The sequence below is a fragment of the Macrobrachium nipponense genome, chromosome 46 (genome assembly GCF_015104395.2).
Source record: "Macrobrachium nipponense isolate FS-2020 chromosome 46, ASM1510439v2, whole genome shotgun sequence".
Lineage (NCBI taxonomy): Eukaryota > Metazoa > Arthropoda > Malacostraca > Decapoda > Palaemonidae > Macrobrachium > Macrobrachium nipponense.
This window is the reverse complement of record NC_061106.1, coordinates 15,156,980-15,177,083: the sequence shown is the minus strand read 5'-3', so window position 1 is coordinate 15,177,083 and position 20,104 is coordinate 15,156,980. Positions and strand designations below refer to the sequence as shown.

Below are 20,104 nucleotides of genomic sequence, written 5' to 3'. Positions count from 1 at the left end.
TGTGAAGGTTCTTAAATAACTCGCTTCTTGCGACTTATATACGTATATATATATATATATATATATTATATATATATATATATATATATATATATATATATACATGTGTGTGTGTGTGTGTGTGTGTGTGTGTGTGTGTCTGTTATACAAGTTACCGAAAGAATCAACCAGAAATCTGTACCCATAGCATAGGCGACATGAATAATCCTTTCATCTGAAGCAACACCATTTTGCCTACGGAATACGCGTTATATCTGGGACCTTTTAAATACTACAAAAGTTTATTTCTTCGATTTATTGCTGAGGATGTTCATGGGTTGTGACTACTTCATACTGACTTTACTATGCTAAAATATATCACTAATGGTTAAAATATAACAGGGAAATTAATTTTCCTCTATTTTTACATGGATAAGGTCTCAGTGGAGACTGCTTACTTCAACACCCTTGGCGTTCGTCAAAGGTATGGTGAACTCTCGGCGGTTTTGGAGGCCAGCTTGTTCAGCTTCGATGGTGAAGAGGGAACAATACGAACCCCTTCTCCAGGGGTCGAGACCCCACTTGCTCCTATGTAGGATGATAAAAAAAAGGAAAGAGCGCAGATATAAAAGGTTGATGTTGAAGCACACTGATTAAAAGCGATTAAGATGAAATTACAATTTTTTTTTCTTAAACACACTGCTTGGTGGTACGAAGTTTTCTCTTTTGTAAAGGTGCGTCCACGAGGTCGAACAATGTCCGATGGATCAACATTGTTACCAATTAACAACTGTCTGTCGGTCTTTGCCTTGTGAGCAGAGTAAAAGCAGTGGTATACAACCTCATCTGGTACCACTGTTTGTTGCCAGATCTATTTCCATCGTTTCAAGCTTATAACGTCCATAGATATAAAAGCCTAGATGCCGCATCGGTCGCTAGCTGAATAGGCTGGCGCACGTCATCAGGCCCGCCATCTTGGCGCGGTAATTCAAACAATGCAGCAGGCTGCAGTATATGACGTTTTTTCGCCACTATTCGCTTAATATTGCACGGATTTTCTTGTCTGATGGCTCGTTACAAAGCTTACATAATTCCCTACAAGGATCTAATAAAATAAAGTTGTTCCTTATTGTTTGAAAGTTAACTTACAATGACTTTGTTTTAGCAGGTAGGGGGAAGGGGGCTAGTTGTACTCAAATGTTAATATTTACCCATAACTATTGCTGTAAACAATAATTTGAAATGTTATGATAAGACAGCCTACGAAAAAAAATGGTTAAAACAATATTGTTTATGGGCCATTAGGTCAATAGGGTAAATCGTGTATGTTGGACACTAATTTGATGTTTCTCGATTTCTTTCACTGCATTATAGCTATGAAATATTAAAGTGTTAATCTGGTCCTTGTAATAAGAACTAAATGGCCAAGCAAGGCACATAATGAGTTTTTGTTGATGTTTGATATAGCCTGCTAATTTCATATCAATGCATATAGATTACATTACAATGTGTATCATTAAACTGTTGGAAACAGCAATGAAAAAAAACTTGTTTAAACTGCTGGGAATATTTATAAATAAATGCACAGATGTACAGTAAATGTTATATATACATTCAATGTAAGAACAAATATCATGAAAATAAATCATTGTGCAATACATTTTGAGAGTTGTTACTTCAAAGTATAGGCTTAATGACCCATAAGGCCACCCATAGCTTTAAATTTACATGTGGTGACGAAACCAATGAACAGTTAGCTGAAAAAAAATTAGGACTGGCCTTATGATTGTGGCCTAGGCTGAAAGGCTCGGTTGGTGGGGGGGTAGGGGGGGGGGGGGAAGGGGGGTTACTATGACCGGGTACACAGGGTTGCTCGTCAGGATTGGTTCATTTTGGCAAGTTTTGGTCCTATAGGTTGGTCCCCTTCTGGAAGGGTAGAAGTTCAGAGATGGCCCAGGCCCTTATCCCAAATAAGGTATAATAATTTGGGTCCTTGACAACACAGGTCTAGAGATGAGCTATAATTAACTGTTAATGCTTGCCATAATGATATATCCTAGTCTGAGCAAATTAAAGGTAGTTTTGTGAAAAATTTAAGTTCTATATAATTATTTCACCATATAAAATTAGGTCTAGAGATAGGTCACTTTTGCCCACTAGACGAGGTTCTCTTGATCCCCACCCCCCTAAATTTTTCCAAAGCCAGGTCTAGAGGTCAGAATTCACTGAGGAGCATCCCGTTCCAAAAAATTGGAAGAACCCCCACCCCTCCAGGCTCAAAGGAGCAGGCAGAGATGCAAAGGCTAGATAACACAGAAAATCCTAGTTATTCTAGGGCTCCTACTGTAGTTTATTTTAGGCTCAACCCTACAGTTTTATGACTTAAACTTGTAGGCCTGTGCCAAAAATTATATTGGGGGATTTTTTAACAGAACACTTCGAGAGACAAAGATTTTACTTAAGTTGCACAGATCCATAGCTGTAGGCCTACTTTAGTAATCTGTCTTATCACAGCATTTGAAATGATTGTTTACAGCAATAGTTATGGGTAAATATTAACATTTGTGTACAACTAGCCCCCTCCTTCCCCCTACCTGCTAAAACAAAGTCATTGCAAGTTAGCTTTCAAACAATAAGGAACAATTTTATTTTATTAGATCCTTGTAGGGAATTATGTAAGCTTTGTAACGAACCATCAGCCAAGAAAATCCGTGCAATATTAAGCGAATAGTGGCGAAAAAACGTCATATACTGCAGCCTGCTGCATTGTTTGAATTACCGCGCCAAGATGGCGGACCTGATGACGTATGCCCGGCCGACCGATGCGGCATCTAGGCTTCTATATCTATGATAACGTCATCCTACTTCGCCTATGATATGGTAACAATGTTTGTCCGTCTGAAATGTTCGACCGTGTGGACGCACCTTAATAGTGTTTCTTACGATTTTCAGATAACGAGACAATATCCAAACAAATGAATGACTGCTGTAAACAATCAGCGCGTTCAAGCAGATTTTATCACTTAAATGTAATAGCTACTGGCTAAAGTAAATTCTGCTTAAGCTTCTTGTTCTTGAGAATGGCAGGACTAACTGGCATTTTTTTTTATAACCCAAGAGATCTGTTCATTCTTCCCTGGGAAATCATACATTTAGATTTGATAGAAATGAACAGTGCAGATACCTATATGTTTAAAAATGTGTAGGCAACGATAGGTTCTCAATTGATGCTGGAAATTTTAATTCACAGAAAGGTCCTTCCTGAAGTTAAAACGTGAAATCTAACAAAGGACATAGCGTTCTCTCTCTCTCTCTCTCTACACACACACACACACACACACACACACACACACACGCACACATGTTCAAATACGAGTAAACTGACAAGCAAACGAACAAACATAGCCCATCCCAAAGCATAATTTCCGCGTGGGACTACCAGTACATTCTGCAGTTCCTTAAAAGCTTACACCTATAGCCCTACACACGAACCTCATCACGACAAGTTACCTTTTGAAGAATGTCGGTTCCGGAACAGGGAGACCACTGAACGATCGGAGGAGGTGAAGGATGTGCTGTTTGACCACGCCCTCTGGTAGGACTTCCATCCTTCTTGCGCTATCTGCCGTGACGAACATCTCCAGGATGTTTGGCTGCTGGTGGATGGTGAAAATACAAGTGATCCCGTGGAGCCAGTCCTAAAGGTGCCAAGATGGGATCGTAAAATCATTGAACTAAGGTCAGATTCTGGGCAATAACAAACAACACAAACACAGCAAGTCGACATTGTTTTCTTCTCACGAAGAACTGCAAAGTCACAGTGTGGCGGGATCACAAAAACAAGTAACCTCCCCACATAAACTTAACCTGTCTGGCTATCAACCCACCCTCAATCACACTTTCCACTTAACACTAAAAAACACAGCAGGACAACTGCCCCAATACCTACATACAGAACAAAAAAACACAAACAGGTACTCACCGCTGGCTTCTGATACCTAGGACTAGGCTGTGCTGTCGTCCACTGGATATAGGCTATAGGCTAGCCAACACACAACCACCGCCGACAACCAAACACAAATCAACCACCCGGGACCCACAACCCCACAAAAACTCAATAACCCAACGACTAAATGCAGATGAACACCAACCGCCTGAAAAAACACGACAACCACACGACTTACAGCAGTACAACAACCCGCCAAAACCAACCCTGCCCCAACCACCACTAACAGACACCGAAAATGCACCACAAACCTCTTAACCTCACCACAACCAGACAGACACACGCACAACAACTTCACAACCCCAAAATCTATCAAATCACACCCAAACAACGAAACACCAAAGGAAAACTGCTGCCAAAACCAACACTGACTTGACCAGACGCCTCACTGTTTACAACTCTCGTAACAGACTTCCATTGACTACCTACAGAGCGCCACAACAGACATGCTTCCGACCGCCATCTAACCACTCCCATTCATTCTTCCACCAATCTCTCTCTCTCTCTCTCTCACACAACCTTTGTAGATGTTGTCAAATATAAACTAAAATTACTCCTCCATATTACCTCCCCCATTACATTTGACAACATCTCCTTACACTCACAACATCCACACTAAATTGCCTTTCGCAACACCCAAGGATGCTCAGATGCAGGTCCCCTGGATCTTGTTTGAGGACCATCATACACTCTTTCAGTTACATTGCCATTCACTTCTTCCAAACCACTTTCTTTCAAACTCCCATTATCTCCCTCACTACCATCCTCCCAAATTCCATTCACTACTTCACCGATGTCTTCCAACTCGGTTCCAACATCTCCCCTATTTCGGCCACCAAACCACTCAGTTCATCCATACTTCTGTCAAACTCTGCAAAGACTTATCCATCCTATCAACCACCTCCTCACTATTCAGTTTCCTTCTCACTGAAGTCTTACTTGTCCCTGTCAACTCAAACCCACATACACCACAAGTATCATCATTCCCCAAAGTCATCCGTAGCACACGCTTTATCAACCATTTGCACCCTACCACCAACCCCTTTACCATGCCGTTCACGCTTTTTTCCTTCCACTTCCCTCTCTCCCACACTCTTCTGTTTTCTTCCATACTCAACCAACACCAACTGTCGATCTCCCAGACCAATTTGTTCACCAACAGTCGGCTCATACTTATTCACCCTCAACCACTCACTCATCGCATTCTCCCGAACATAGTGTGGTACTTCCCTCCACTTACGGAGCTGGTTATGGTGTGCCCAATAACCTCATCCAGTTCCCCCACCTACTCGCAATTTCCCCAAAACATAACTCAATCCACTCGGTCCCACTTCCAAAATCTCAAAAGGCCCTTCAAATTTCTCCCTTACTTTATTCACATTCATTCTTCCCATCTCAACCACTCTTTCAACACCTTATCCTCCCCAATCTTAAAACTCTCAAACCTTTCACTCGCTTTCTTCCACAAATCCCGATCACCTTCTGACAGACCCAACCGCGGTCTGACAATCCTTTCAAAATTCAACACATATTTACAAGGAGACATACCTATACTCTTCTGCAGGTGGTGGCATTATATACCCAAACTGCACGTCCTACATACATATCCCAATCCTTGTCGCTCTTACTCATCATTCGCAAAATCTCAGTCATCGTCCTAACAGTCCTTTCAGCCAACCCATTCGCACTGGGCATATACGGAGTAGAATACACATGCACAATACCCCATTCCTTCAACATTTCTTCAAATTCCCATCCCACAAACTCAGGTCCATTATCACTCAACATTTTTGCCGGCTTACACACACACATGGGTAACATCACTTGACCCACCATTCGTGCAACAGTTTCACTCCTCTTATCTTTGATGGGAACCACATAAGCAAATTTACTCATGTGATCCACCATCACAATCATCCCCACGTGTCCTCTCGCAGTCCTGGGCAAAGAAACACAATCAATCACAAGCATTTCAAACGGCTCTTTCATCTGCAATCGCAACACAGGTGGACTTGCATGCACACTCTGATACTCTGATACTTTCCCCTCTGACAGTCTTCACACGTGACAGCCACATCCACACAAATCTTACTCAACCCAGGAGCATACAATCTCTCTCTCATGCATTCCCACAACTTATTTTTTTCCCATATGCCCCAAACCGATCATGCACCAACAACACATACTCACAGCTGACTCAACAGAAAACACTGGCACATACACTTCCTTGTCATACACCCCTTCCTGATGCAAAAAGTACACTATGTTTTTGCACACCACAAAACGTTTAGCAACCCTCTTATATAACATCCAACTCACATGGCCAGTCTTCCACACGCACTCCTCCCAAAACATCATTGTCGCAACACACTTATATCCAGGCACTTATTTTGCATTTCCTCAAATCTCTTCCTCACTCAACAGATCATTCTCACTCCTAGCAAAATATCAATCATACCCACAAAGTTTGCTACAAACACATTACCATCTTGAATCCTAGCTACTTGCCTGCCCCCCTTTCTAAGAATTCCATTTCCTACATCTACGTCTATATCGTGGATCCTCAAAAAATCTATCCCTAATAAAAAACAAGATGGCATATCATTTTCTCCTATAACTATAAAGTTATGCATTACCTCAAGATCTCCCAACCTAACCTTTAACCGTACCTCTTCCCCATACTAAAACAAAAAACTTCCTTGTCCTAACCCAGTGATTCGCACACTTGTAGACTGCCTTTTCATTCCCAATCACATCTCTCAAGTTCACTCACCACTGACCCACTCACCAAGGAAACTTGTGCCCCTGTATCAACCAAACTACAATACTCACTATCATTTACTTGGACAAACGTCACCATTTTCCCTCGAGTCCCATGCATACACACATTCACTACCACGTCCACCTGGTTATCCACCATCACAATCCTCCTCATCACATTCATCCTCAGCTAACTCCCCATTTCCACAATTCTGACTCAGATCCCCTTCACAGTCCCTTTTTGTAACCAACCAATTACAACCACGTTCCCCGCACTGAATCATCAAAACCCCACGTTCATTACCAGTACTCACCCTTCCTCGATATTCAACCGGTCTGTCCCATCCAAAATACAACAACACTTTTTATTCAAACAACTCAGCTACTGCTGACAACAATTCATACAACACTTCTCCCTGCCACCTTGTTCCTCCGCATGCCACTTCCTTCTGCACATCACTCATCAACTTCACTCGCAACTCATTCACACTACGGGTACCTCTTCAACCAGACCCTTACCTTCCAAGTTTTTCAATGCTGAAAACAAACATTCACACATTCTGTCATTCCCTTCAAACCTCTCTTTTACAACCAACCCCTCAGGTACCCATTATTCGGATCCCAGTCACTTTTCACAACACCACTGTCCTTACCATGCATCCTAGAATCGTATCAGCAATCACCATTTTTACTCCCCGGCACATATTCTAAGCTAAAATCAACTCACTCAAATCCTCAATGTCCTCGCAATCCTAGCATTCACACTTCCTTCTTGATCATATAAACTAACGGCCGATGATCTGTCCTTATGACAAATTTTACCCCATACAAAAACACTTTCAACGCTTTCACACAAACACCTTATTGCCGCAAGCTCCTTCTCAACCCACCGAATACTTAAGCTCTGCTTTATTAAAAGCTTTACTCACTACGCAATCACTCTCAATGTCCCTCCCATTCACCTCTTGCATCTGCCACCAAGCATCCTCCCATACTAAACTTACTAGCATCAGCATACAACTCAAGCTTACTGGCATCCTCACTGTAGTCCGGAAAAGCCAAGGTGACGTCCCCTAGCAGCCTCCTCTTTCAATCTCTCAAATGCTCCCACCATTCGCTCATCACCTCGCTTAGTACAATTTTCTTCCCGGTCCATTCAGTCAACGGCTTCCCTATACCCGAACAATCCCTAACGAACTTCCTCCCCGAACTCAATCAAACCCAAACCCAAAAAACCCTTTAACTCCCGCACGGTCCGGGGGACGTGGAAACTCCTTTACTTTTTCCACAAACTTTTCACTCTTCCTTACACCACTCGCACTCACCTTATGACCTAGAAATTCCACTTCCCCAGCCAACCACGTACACTTCTACAACTTCACTTTCACTCAACCTCTTCCAACCGTTCTAACACCTTCTCAAGCAGTTCCACATTCTCCTCAACAGTTTCACTTGCAATCAAAAACATCATCTATAAACACAGTCACCTTCCTTCTATCAAAACCAGCCAAAACTACATTCATCGCCCTCTGGAAGGCAGCAGGCGCATTAGCCAATCCAAACTTAACCTCTTGAATTGATAGTGGCAGCTACCACTCGAAAAAGCCGTAACATGCCTGCTCCCTTCCTCAAGAGGCATCTGGTAATAGCCCCTTACAAATCCAATTTTGTGAACACTCTCATCCCATGCATCTTATACACACAATCAGACACCACATTCATCGGGAATCGCTCCTTCACAGTCACTTCATTCACCTTCCTGTAATCACACACATCCTCAAACTTCCATCTGTTCTTGCGTACTGGGACTATGGGACTATTCCAAGCACTCTCGCTCCTCTCGATCACTCCCACTCTCTCAAGTTCCTCACACTGTTCCTCAATCTCTCGGGCAATAGGCGCAGAAAAGTGTCGGGGACGCTGATATATGGGGGTATCGTCATTCAAAATATCTTGAACTCTGGGAGCTTAGATCCCCTGAAATCCTCATCACCCGATCAACGCACCCCGCCTATCCCTACAACATCTGCATCAACCCCTACCTGTCAACCGCTCCCTCTCGTCATCACCAACATTTTCATCCACCCCAATTCTTTCTCTCAACTCATCATACTTCCACTCATCACTTTCTTTCATGCTACCTGTCATCACCTGCCGCACACTAACATATCTTTCGTCGTCCACATCCACCAACGTATACAACAACCCCACACAATCACCCTCACGTATACCCCGCACGTCGCTTTTTCCTAACACTCGGCAATGAGGCCACAAAAACCCGAGGATTCTCCATATCCAAAATCCGTCGTACACATGCACACTCGCTTTACCAACTTGTTCGATCCACACCCTCAACCACATATGCACACTTGTCACCTTTGACAATCCCAAGACTATCGGGTCCACGCCAACTTTCACACTACAAACAACTTCTCCAACTTCTCGCGGCACTTTTACACTCTCTTTCGCAACCAACGGCACTCCCTTCCATATTTTTACTGCTTACTCCTCCATCCCCATCCAAGTACAACTCTCCATGTACATTCCCTTCCTATGCAACTCAATCATATTCCTGCTCGGATGGACCACCATCCCACACTTCTTCAAGAACCTGTATCCTAACAACATATCATACTTATCACTCATTCCCTCGATCACATAAAAGTCACCTTCCTCCATCACTACCCCTTCGATTTCACATTTTCACGCAACATTCCCACCACAGGCATACCCAAATTTCCTATTCCTCGTAAACCTCCCCTTTACATTTCCTAATTTCACACTCACTCCGCAACTTGTCACATCCATTCTTAAAAAGAACACTGACACTGCACCCAGTATCAATCAAAGCAACCAAAAACCACACCCCTTTGCATCTCACTTTTACACTCATACATTCATGAGCTCTTCCTCCAAACCCTTTTTCATGCAACAATCCTTCACGCACATGCATCACTCTTACTGACCGCACACCAGAGGACCCACCAACTGAATCCCCTTTGTACTAGTTTCCCGAACTCCCAACCTGACTCATCCTCTTTCGCCTACACACACTCGCACAATGACCTTCCATTCCACATTCAATACATTTTGCCCGCTGTTCCTTACACATCCTAGCATAATGACCATTCTTCCCGCAATTACCGCAAACCTCAGTCACACGAGTACCTCGACATCCACTTGCTATATGCCCTACTTGCCCACACCTGTAACACTTAACATCCTATCTTTCTTCACTCGCTCACCAATGCCCTGTTTGCCCACACCCGAAGCAAGCTCCCAACGCCCACCGACATTCATTCTTCCTGGTGCCCTAGCTTTCCACATCTGTAACATTGCTGCTTCTCGTTCACGACTAACCGACCCTAATCTTCCAACGCTTGCACTCCGATCTCTCTTAGGGCTAACCATACTTACGTTACTGGCTCTAACGCTCCTATCAACCACTCGCTCTGCCATTCGCCTTGGCCCTTCCAAAACTGCCTCCCTATAGCTCTTAAACTCTGGTATAACATCAGCCACTTCAGTCCTAATACTAACACTTCTACTCTCTTTCATACACCTATCCAACTCATAATCCTCTACTATTTCCAAAATGTCGTTCCACGACAACCTTTCATTCGTCCATCGCATTTTCTCCTTACGTTTCAGATTTACAAACTCATACACACTCTCAGGCACAGTCGCCAACAACTTCCATCACTAACTCTTTACACTCATTTATCCCTTCGTCCCCAAACTTTTTCCTGGCCAATGTTTCCAACCTGCACACATACATCGACAACGACTCACCAACATTCATTCTAGCCTCATCAAAACCATGTTTTCTCCTATATCTAACACTACTCCTTATCCTCTTCGCCTGTTCCACAATCCTGGCTTTCACACTCTCATACGGCACATTCCCTACACTCATCATTACCCCATACATGTTCAACAAAAATCCCGTCAAAAAGCCAGCCAACTCTCTTGCCCAGACTCTCTTATTATCCCCATACTTTGCCTCACAATACCTCTCATATTCCTTAAAAAAATCCCCTATGTCCCTACTACCATATTCCACTCGGTATTGTGCCAAATTCATTAGGTATCTCTCTCATATTATACAGCCTTTCGTACTTCCCGCTCACTCTCACTTTCGCTACTACCATTCTGATCCCTCTTAACCTCGTCCGAATATAGGGAATCAACTTCCATACTAACATCCATGCTCCTCATTACGCTCTTATTACCCTTCTTTCTACCCACCTGTTTCCACTCACCGCTATCCAAATCACTCTCAGCCCTTTCCCAATGTATTCAGTCCTAGTCTCATCCTGTCCGTCATCCTTCCTAACCTTCTTTCCCTTAATCGTCTTCTTTTCAGCACCCCCCTTCTTATTCTTGTCCTCAAGTTTATCCTTATCCTGTCTCTTTCCCTTCTTTCCTTTACCTATCACAAACAAGTCACCTTCGTCACTCGTAGTTTCATCCCTCGCTCTTCCACTGGTCTTTACCACTTCTGACCTATCACAAGACCTAGTAGGCCTACCCCCCTACAAGCTCCCTCTCCCATGAACCCCTTCATCATCTCCTGCACTGCATTCATCATCCCTAAGAATTTTTCATCCATTTTCTCAACCATTCTCTCTTCTGCTCCTTTCAACTTCTTCTTTCATTTCCATTTTTGCACTCCTTAGCATTCCTCTCATTTCCTCTAACTCGCTCTTCAGCTCCTCACACTCTACCCTTAACCTCTCATGATCCACTTCTAATTGTCCTCTACTCCCTCTCCAACCTCAACTCCTCCTTCAGCCTCTCCACCTCACTCAATCCTTCCATCTCAAACTTTCTCACCACTCATACACACTAGCCTAGACCAATTGTCCTGCAGCTGCCACATCAACAGTCCCTGTTCGGGCGCCAAAAAAATAATGTGGCGGGATCACAAAAAACAAGTAACCTCCCCACATAAACTTAACCTGTCTGGCTATCAAAACCCACCCTCAATCACACTTTCCACTTAACACTAAAAAACACAGCAGGACAACTGCCCCAATACCTACTACAGAACAAAAAACACAAACAGGTACTCACGCTGGCTTCTGATACCTAGGACTAGGCTGTGCTGTCGTCCACTGGATATAGGCTATAGGCTAGCCAACACACAACCACCGCCGACAACCAAACACAAATCAACCACCCGGGACCCACAACCCCACAAAAACTCAATAACCCAACGACTAAATGCAGATGAACACCAACCGCCTGAAAAAACACGACAACCACACGACTTACAGCAGTACAACAACCGCCAAAACCAACCCTGCCCCAACCACCACTAACAGACACGAAAATGCACCACAAACCTCTTAACCTCACCACAACCAGACAGACACACGCACAACAACTTCACAACCCCAAAATCTATCAAATCACACCCAAACAACGAAACACCAAAGGAAAACTGCTGCCAAAACCAACACTGACTTGACCAGACGCCTCACTGTTTACAAACTCACGTACAGACTTCATTGACTACCTACAGAGCGCCACAACAGACATGCTTCCGACCGCCATCAACCACTCCATCATTCTTCCACCAATCTCTCTCTCTCTCTCTCACACAACCTTTGTAGATGTTGTCAAATATAAACTAAAATTACTCCTCCATAACAGGAATCATAAGACGAAGTCAAGTTGAGGAAACCTGCAAACATTCTGAAGCAACAATAGTAATTTTGATAGTTAGAAAGGTAAATTGATATAGTTCGCTTAAGTCCAAAAGCCGAGCATACACACACGCACACAAAGAACAAATTAAACTGTTCATAGCAAGACTTTTAGATGTCAGCACAACTGTGCAATGGTTATAAAGAGTCTATGGACAAACTAACACCCATTTAGAGGTCCCTCTTTAGTTGCAGAGACGTGGGAAAGGTCATTGCGCCGTCGTTTATGTTCTTGAGACTGAACATATACACATATCAATTCCCAAACCTCCTCTCCACCCAAGCTAGAACCAGGGAAAACTTAAGCGTCGGCTGCTGACGAATCACAGGTAATAGACCTATGGGCTCCCTAAAATCTTCAGCACTAGCTCACGAGGACAATGAGGTTCTTTTGCACCTGGAATGTATTAGGCCTTGAACGGAGCTCGAACTCGGGACCCACATACTGTGAAGTCCAGGGAAGGCAAAGGAGCTACCACGGCCCTTCTGCTATATATAAATATATTGAGAAAATTACACAGAGATGTATGAATGAGCATGTACTTTATGGATCATGGGAATGAAAACAGAAAAAAAACTGGTACTTATTAAATGTGACGTTATGTGTGTTTGTGTGCAAGAGAAAGAACTTGATATTTTCAGATATTGACTAACTGTGCCAAACAAAGCCTTACCATTTCCTTGGAAAGCGTCTGGTTGGTCCATAAGACGAAGAAGAACAACGGATCCTGACTTCCCCACCAAGGCTCAGGCCATCCAATCATAATCTTATCGGCCACGGCCAAGTAGATACCCTGTAGCCAGATGAAAATCGCAAAAGAGAAATAACAACCAATGTAAATGATAAACTACAGAATGCATAATAAATACGTACCCGAAACTTTAAAAATACGAATACGAATACCATAAACAATAGTGTGAGCATTAAATGAACTATAATGATCTCCTTCTAGTCTTACCTGTCATTTTCTCACGTATTCTTAGGTTACTGAGGAACCTTAACATATTGCTTTCGACATTTCCACGGCTTTTCGTGGCGTTCTTAAAAATCTTTTAGCTAAATTGTCAGTTTATGTCACCACTCGTCCCTGTGAATTTATCTGAAGTTTTTTTTTTATTTGACCGGTCTAATTTCATTGCAGTTGACAGTGATATGTTTTTCCTTTCCTTATCAAGTTGAGCGCCTCGGGTATCTATTCTGACTTCCACTATTTGCCCTTTCTACATTGGTGAGCTCTCTTAAGAGCTCCTTTTCTAGCTATTCCCACGCACAAGATTCTGCTATTCCAAAATAACTTTCCTTTGGTAGCTCCTAAATTTCGCGAAATCTCGGGTATTGCTCTTATTACGAGCCTGGGTTTTGGTTCCGAATAGATTATGTAAAATTAAGCTCGTTTCAGTACATTTAGCCCGAATTTCCTTACTATTTATATAGTTAATATTAATTCTGGATTCACCCCCAGAAAATAATGTTTGAGAACTTGGAAAGTGAACCCCTCTGCATACATCTTGGCGATATACGTGTGAACGTTCACGGTCTAGGTACCTATATAGACCGTGCGTGTGTTAACCGGTTTCGTGTGCGGTAGTGTTCTCAGACCAAAGAATGTTTTTTCTACTCGCCACTTTTCGCGTCAGAGTTAAATTAGAGGATTCCCAGCTAATCTGAGACTTAACTTTTGCTTCTTGGTTATACGCCGTCGCAACTTCACGCTTGCTAAATATTTCAGGCTTCGGTATCTGGCTGCGTGTGATCATCAACTCTTTAGAGCCAGCTAGTGAGATCAGTGAGTCATGCAATTAAATTGCAGAATTTGGAATTCCCTGAAGTCCTCTGTGTTTCCTGAATCTCTTCTAGTTCTAATATATTTGACGGCTGGGCTAGTGAAAAGGGGAATGGGTCTAGCTGCCTCATTTTGAACCCTGCTGGTCTGGCGCCATCCCTTTGAAGGGGGAAATAGGTGTACGGTGCATGGGCAGCAAATTCAAAGTTCATAATCGTATGCAGCAGAATAATTATAGCTAAAAGCAGTGGTTGAAAATATGTTACAATATTGCTGTAGTTGTAAACAACGAAATGCAAGATGACGCACATCACTTAAGCTGATTGAAAACACCTGCAGCAGCGCAGTGTTTGTTACAAACCCTCTGACCTCAAACGTGTAAGGGTGTGTTCTGCGTTTAGATGACAACTAACATTCTTGTTTACTTCTCATTCACTTCCGGCGGCACTAAACTAAACATTGCGAGGTTTTCAACAAAAATTGTTTAAAATAAAAGACGCGATTGTAGTTACAGTTTATGAGACTTTCATATTATTTGATCACATGGTTTTCGACGCGTTAGCTAATAGAATTAAGACACTTCAGCCTATAGTACTATAGAACCGAATCACCTAATTAGCTGAATAACTCAATGAAAGTTACAAAAAAGACAAATGGACTAATATAATTTAAATGATCTGTTTCCTGCGTCTTCCCCCCCCCCCCTAAAAAAGATTTCAAGGAATACAAGCCAGAAGTAATTTTTTCGTAAGCTTCCTTTCTTTAAAAATCAAGAAGCTCTATTCAAATAAAATACTCGAAAACCAATACTTGGGAGAACGTATTTGAAGATTTTATTCGCAAAGTAATCGAATTTATTTGTAAAGACAAATACTTGAGTTTCTTATGTTAAGATTCTTTACAAATGAGTAAGGAGGAGTCTATTTCTCCAAATTTCTTTATCATTAAAGTAGGACTCTTTTATTATTATTACTGTTAGTAAGTATTCGTCATGATTTTTTCAAATCGTGACAATAACTTTTCTATCTTAAGAATCCTATTAAGTGAATTTTTTTTGCAGGCTGTTGAAATTAATTTTGCTCGTTATCTTTAAAACAAAGCTGAAATATGAATTTTCTCCTGTTAAGATGATTTATGAATATATAGAAGAATAGCCATTCAGGAGGATATATAAATGAAATAGTAGTTTTCCCGTCAAGTAAACGTGAAAGAATTTCTTGACAAACAAAGGCGTAATGGTTTCCTACTTCGAAGTTCTTCGTATAAGAGGCTGGAAGAGGAGGCTGAAACAGCGTCTGATGCCTCTCCTGCAGATGACCGATCGAAGTCGTGACAAATGACGTTCCTAGCAAGCATTACGAAGTGGACCGAGGTTCCTCAGCAACGATGAGCACGCGACTGCTGCTGTTTTCATCCTCTTCGTCCCAGAAAATCTTGCTGACCGGAGATGAGGTTTGAATAAGGTCGTCGGGGATAGATGTCTGAAAAATATTAAGCTTTGGTTAGCTATTCTCAGTGGCTACACTATTTATCTGTATTATATCACCCCTTTTCAACTTCTGATGACGTAGAAATACTTCATTGCTCTGGTTTTTGCCTGAGGCCCCGAAGAAGGGGGACTTCTTGTCCAACCTGCGTCCTTGGGTTCCAAGCTAAAACAGGGAAGATATTATATAGTTTAAGGGTTTCCAAGCTAAAACAGGGAAGATATATATATTAAGGGTTCCAAGCTAAAACAGGGAAGATATATATTGAGAATGCCCCACTGCAAGAAATCAAAACTTGCCCCTTTGTCGGACTAGGGAACCAAAGGCTTCCTCAGGGTCCCTATTACTCCTCTGGGGATTACGGAGGGAGCCTAGTGTCCTCAATTTTGCAGAGAGGCCCTCTTCTGGCGCTCCCTATGGGACCCGGAGGCCACTGTTCTAAGTTTAACCGGTGACCCAGGTTTGAGTGAGGGGTCACCCCTCCAGCAGAAGCCAAAGGACATCTGAATATATAGGAAAAGTTATGACGTACCTACGACATCGGAATCCTAAAGGTGAATAACTCGCAGATTTTGATAAGAAACTACCAAAGTTATTAATATAACCAAGGTCCTAAAGACCCCTATACACTGAACGATTGTCGTTATCGACCCGCACACACACACACACACACACACACTATTCAAACAGTATGAACGATCTCTGTACCGATTTCAGTTTGAACAAAGATTTTGTCTCGAGAAGACATGGCATCATCTCTTGAAGAGATGCGTGCGATAGCGTTATAACGGCAGACAAACCCACACATTGAACGATCTGTGTATGACAGACTTAAGTCGCAAGCCAGCAACCTGGCCGTGACAGATTTCCGCTGAGATCGTTCATACACGAAGCTCCGGACAACCTTTGCATTTAGACAAGCCCATACATAGTGTTTTTGCGAACGATACAGACAATCGTTCAGTGTATGGGAGTCTTAAGACGTCAACAAAGCAACTGAGCTCTACAAGACTATACAACTTGGTTGGGCCTCTTGCTAACCCACAGCTTCAGCGAAGCACAAGGAGCATAAAAATAGAATCGTTCAGTAAAATACCCTGAGGTAATCGATGAAAGTGTCGTATCCGTTTTTCCACTGATAGTACTCGTCGCCGTATAGTTCGTACTGCATCAAAGAACCCATGGAAATGTCCTTCCAACTGTCGAATCCCCAATCGTAACTGATCATCTGAAGTTAAATATTGTCTGATCATTATCTGTTTGGATAATATTGTTTTTAGCACCTTGCCTTAGCCAAGGGACATGTTACAGTGTTATAGTAACTGAACGAAAATTGTTCCAAATATCTAGTACAGCAAGAAATTGAGGAAGAAAACGTTTATCTGAACAATACGTAATCTCCAGTGCACTAGGTTTGACAGCGTCAATATAAATGCAGACATTATAAGGTTATCTAATACGATACTTCAGTATTGTTAATAGTAGTAATGATTTTCCTCATTTTTGTGATTCCCTTTTCCTTAACCCTCAGAGAGGAGAGATGAGAGAAGAGAGAGGAGGGAGAGAGAGAGACGATGAGAGAGAGAAGAGAGATGAGAGAGAGAGAGATCTTTTATCATGCCGCGATAACCGTTCTTTTAATTCATAAAGAATAATTTGCTTACAGCTTAAATTAGTCATTAAAAATGAGAAAACAATGGAATCCGGGGCGTCGATAGAAGGGAGGGTTAGGTCAGAGATGGAAGAAGCTATTTAAGGGAATGCACGATTGTGCACGCATGCTAATTCTCACCGACTCCAGGAAGTGAAGCCACGCCTCACTCAGAGAAACGTTGAGGCCTGCGGTCGTAGGAAAATGCTTTTCGAATTTGTCGTGGAACCTTGAGAGAGAGAGTGAGAGAGAGAAAAAAAAGAACATACTTATGTTGACCTTAAATAAACATATTTACACAACTAAAATCACACATTTTGATCGGCAATACAATTTTGTTTACATGAGAATGAACAGTCAGCATGACTGAAGTATTGGTCAAGATATATATATATAGATGTAAAAGTTTTATTATGTAAACATTGTTTTTTATGGCTCTCTTAAGCTCTCCAGAACATTGTTAGGTTACAGTGAAGATGACATTCTATATCTTTATGTATTCATTTGGTCTACCTAAATGATATATATATATATATAATATATAATATCTATATTATATATGTAATTTAAATATATATTATATATAATATATATATATAAATTCAAGATGTAAAGGAGGAAAGGAAGATTTACGACACACAATAAAACGATCACTGTCGATAGACTCACTGGTCAGCGCAATACTCTCCGATGCTCCTGTTAAGATACTCCTGGACGTTCCTGTTGGGCTCGTCTTCGCTGCCTTCCAGGACAAGATCCACTAAATCAAAAGCCGAGGCGTTGATTCGTTGGCCGTCGTTGGTCGCCAGTCTGGATTCTGTGGTGACTGAGAAAGAAGAAGAGGAAAGCAATTGCCAAGGCAAGATATTTCTCTGAGTCACTGTGATACTGTACGATATTTTTTCATTCAAAATTTTTTTTTAGCGTTGCTTTTGATGGTGTATGTACGATCTCTCTCTCTTCTCTCTCTCTCTCTCTCTCTCTCTCGCTCTCTCTTCCAGAAATACATTCAACATTTGAAAAATACGAATCTAAGTTGAAAACCTCCACCAATGGAAGGCTGACTGATAACAGATCTGATGTTATAGCTTCGTAATAGTCTAAGGTTTTTCCGTCTCAAGACACAAGATAAAAAAAAAAAAAACAATAAATAAATGTACAGTATATGAATTTGCATATCTGACTAAATATATGATCTTGTTCAAATGAATATGAAATGAGTACTACATGAATTTGGTTTTATTACATCACACACACACACACACACACACACACACACACACACACATATATATAATATATATATATATATATATATATATATATATATATATTATACATAAATGAAGGTACAAGCCACGAAGGAAAGTGAAAAACACAGAGTATCTGCAACGATCTTTTGACTCACGTCCTTTACTTTACTGCTAAGTAAAGGACGTGAGTCGAAAGATCCGGCAGCCACTCCAATGTTTCACTTTCCTCCGTGGCTTATACTTTTTATTTATGCATTGATCACGTTGCAAACTTTCGTGATTCAGTTATATATACACACACACATAGTATATAATATATATATATATATATATATATATATATATATATATATATATATATATATTTATAAAACCTTTGAAACGTCTGTAATCACCTGAAGCACAACTAACGAATTGAACAGTGACGGGGAAGACTCACTTTTGAGGTGGTAAGGTTCATATGGCGTAAATGCTCCCAGACGCTTCGCAATTTGGTGAAGAGGGTTACTCAGGTTCCCATGGACCCACTCCGACAACCAATCAAGATCCGCCCTTCTTTCTATTAATATGTCCGCCTGAAAGAAAAAAGTATAGGAAATACGGTGAACAATTTGAATCTAGGTCCTAGAGTATGTCAGTACTGAACAACAAGCGAAGGGCAAGTCCTCATCGGTGTCCTTTGCCCGTAGGGATTTAGTGCCGTCAACTAATAGGCATTACTGAAGGTTCTTTGCAGCGACCTTTCGGCCCCTAGCTGCAACCACTTTCATTCCTTTTACTGTGCCCCCGTTCATATTCTCTTTCCCCCCATCTTACTTTCCACCCTCTCCTGACAACGGCAAGGTTTTTCCGTCTTACTTTCCGCCCTCTCCTGACAACGGCAAGGTTTTCCTTCTGTTACATAACACCTTTCGAAACTCCCTTACTCACAGTTTTCCTTTCAGCGCTGAATGACCTCATGGGTCCCAGCGCTTGGCCTTTGGCATCATTCTTATATTCCTTATCGGTGTCAAGTAGAGGCAAATGACAGTTGACTTTTCAAACCTTCTGTAATATTGGACATTCTTGAAGAAAGATGAATATTTTCGCTTTTCTTATATATTATCCTCCAAATATGGCTAATCTGTAGGAAACGCATTTTGGAAAAAACTTACAAAGCGAAGGAAAGCATACTTAAAATAACTGGGACTGGAATGTAATTACAATTTAGGCCAAAGGCCGAGCGCTGGGACCTGCGCGGTCATTCAGCGCTGAAAAGGGAAACTGAGAGTAGAGGAGACTAGAAAGGTGTAGCAGGAAAAAGTCTCACTCTTGCACTATAAAACAATTGTTAAGAGAGGGTGGAGAGTAAGATGGAAAAAAAAGAGAATTTGAACGGAGGTACAGTAAAAGAAATGAAAGGGGGTTCAGCTAGACGCCGAAGGGATGCCTCAAAGAAGCTTAAGTATGCCTACAGTGCACTGCGTGAAGTGC

At 41.8% G+C, this 20,104-nt stretch overlaps 2 long non-coding RNA genes across 2 annotated transcripts; both read right to left on the bottom strand.

Annotated features, from left to right (window-relative positions):
* Positions 1–410: 410 nt before the first annotated feature.
* On the bottom strand, positions 411–15,577 carry LOC135214570 (uncharacterized). The gene is made up of 4 exons (XR_010314409.1): positions 15,488–15,577; positions 13,131–13,250; positions 3,490–3,677; positions 411–567 (listed from the first exon to the last, which is right to left on the bottom strand). It is a non-coding gene; the product is annotated as an uncharacterized LOC135214570 (long non-coding RNA).
* A 39-nt stretch (positions 15,578–15,616) lies between these two features.
* LOC135214568 (uncharacterized) lies at positions 15,617–19,163 on the bottom strand. The gene is made up of 5 exons (XR_010314408.1): positions 19,071–19,163; positions 18,048–18,195; positions 17,520–17,607; positions 16,824–16,955; positions 15,617–15,721 (listed from the first exon to the last, which is right to left on the bottom strand). It is a non-coding gene; the product is annotated as an uncharacterized LOC135214568 (long non-coding RNA).
* Between the last annotated feature and the right edge of the window lie 941 nt (positions 19,164–20,104).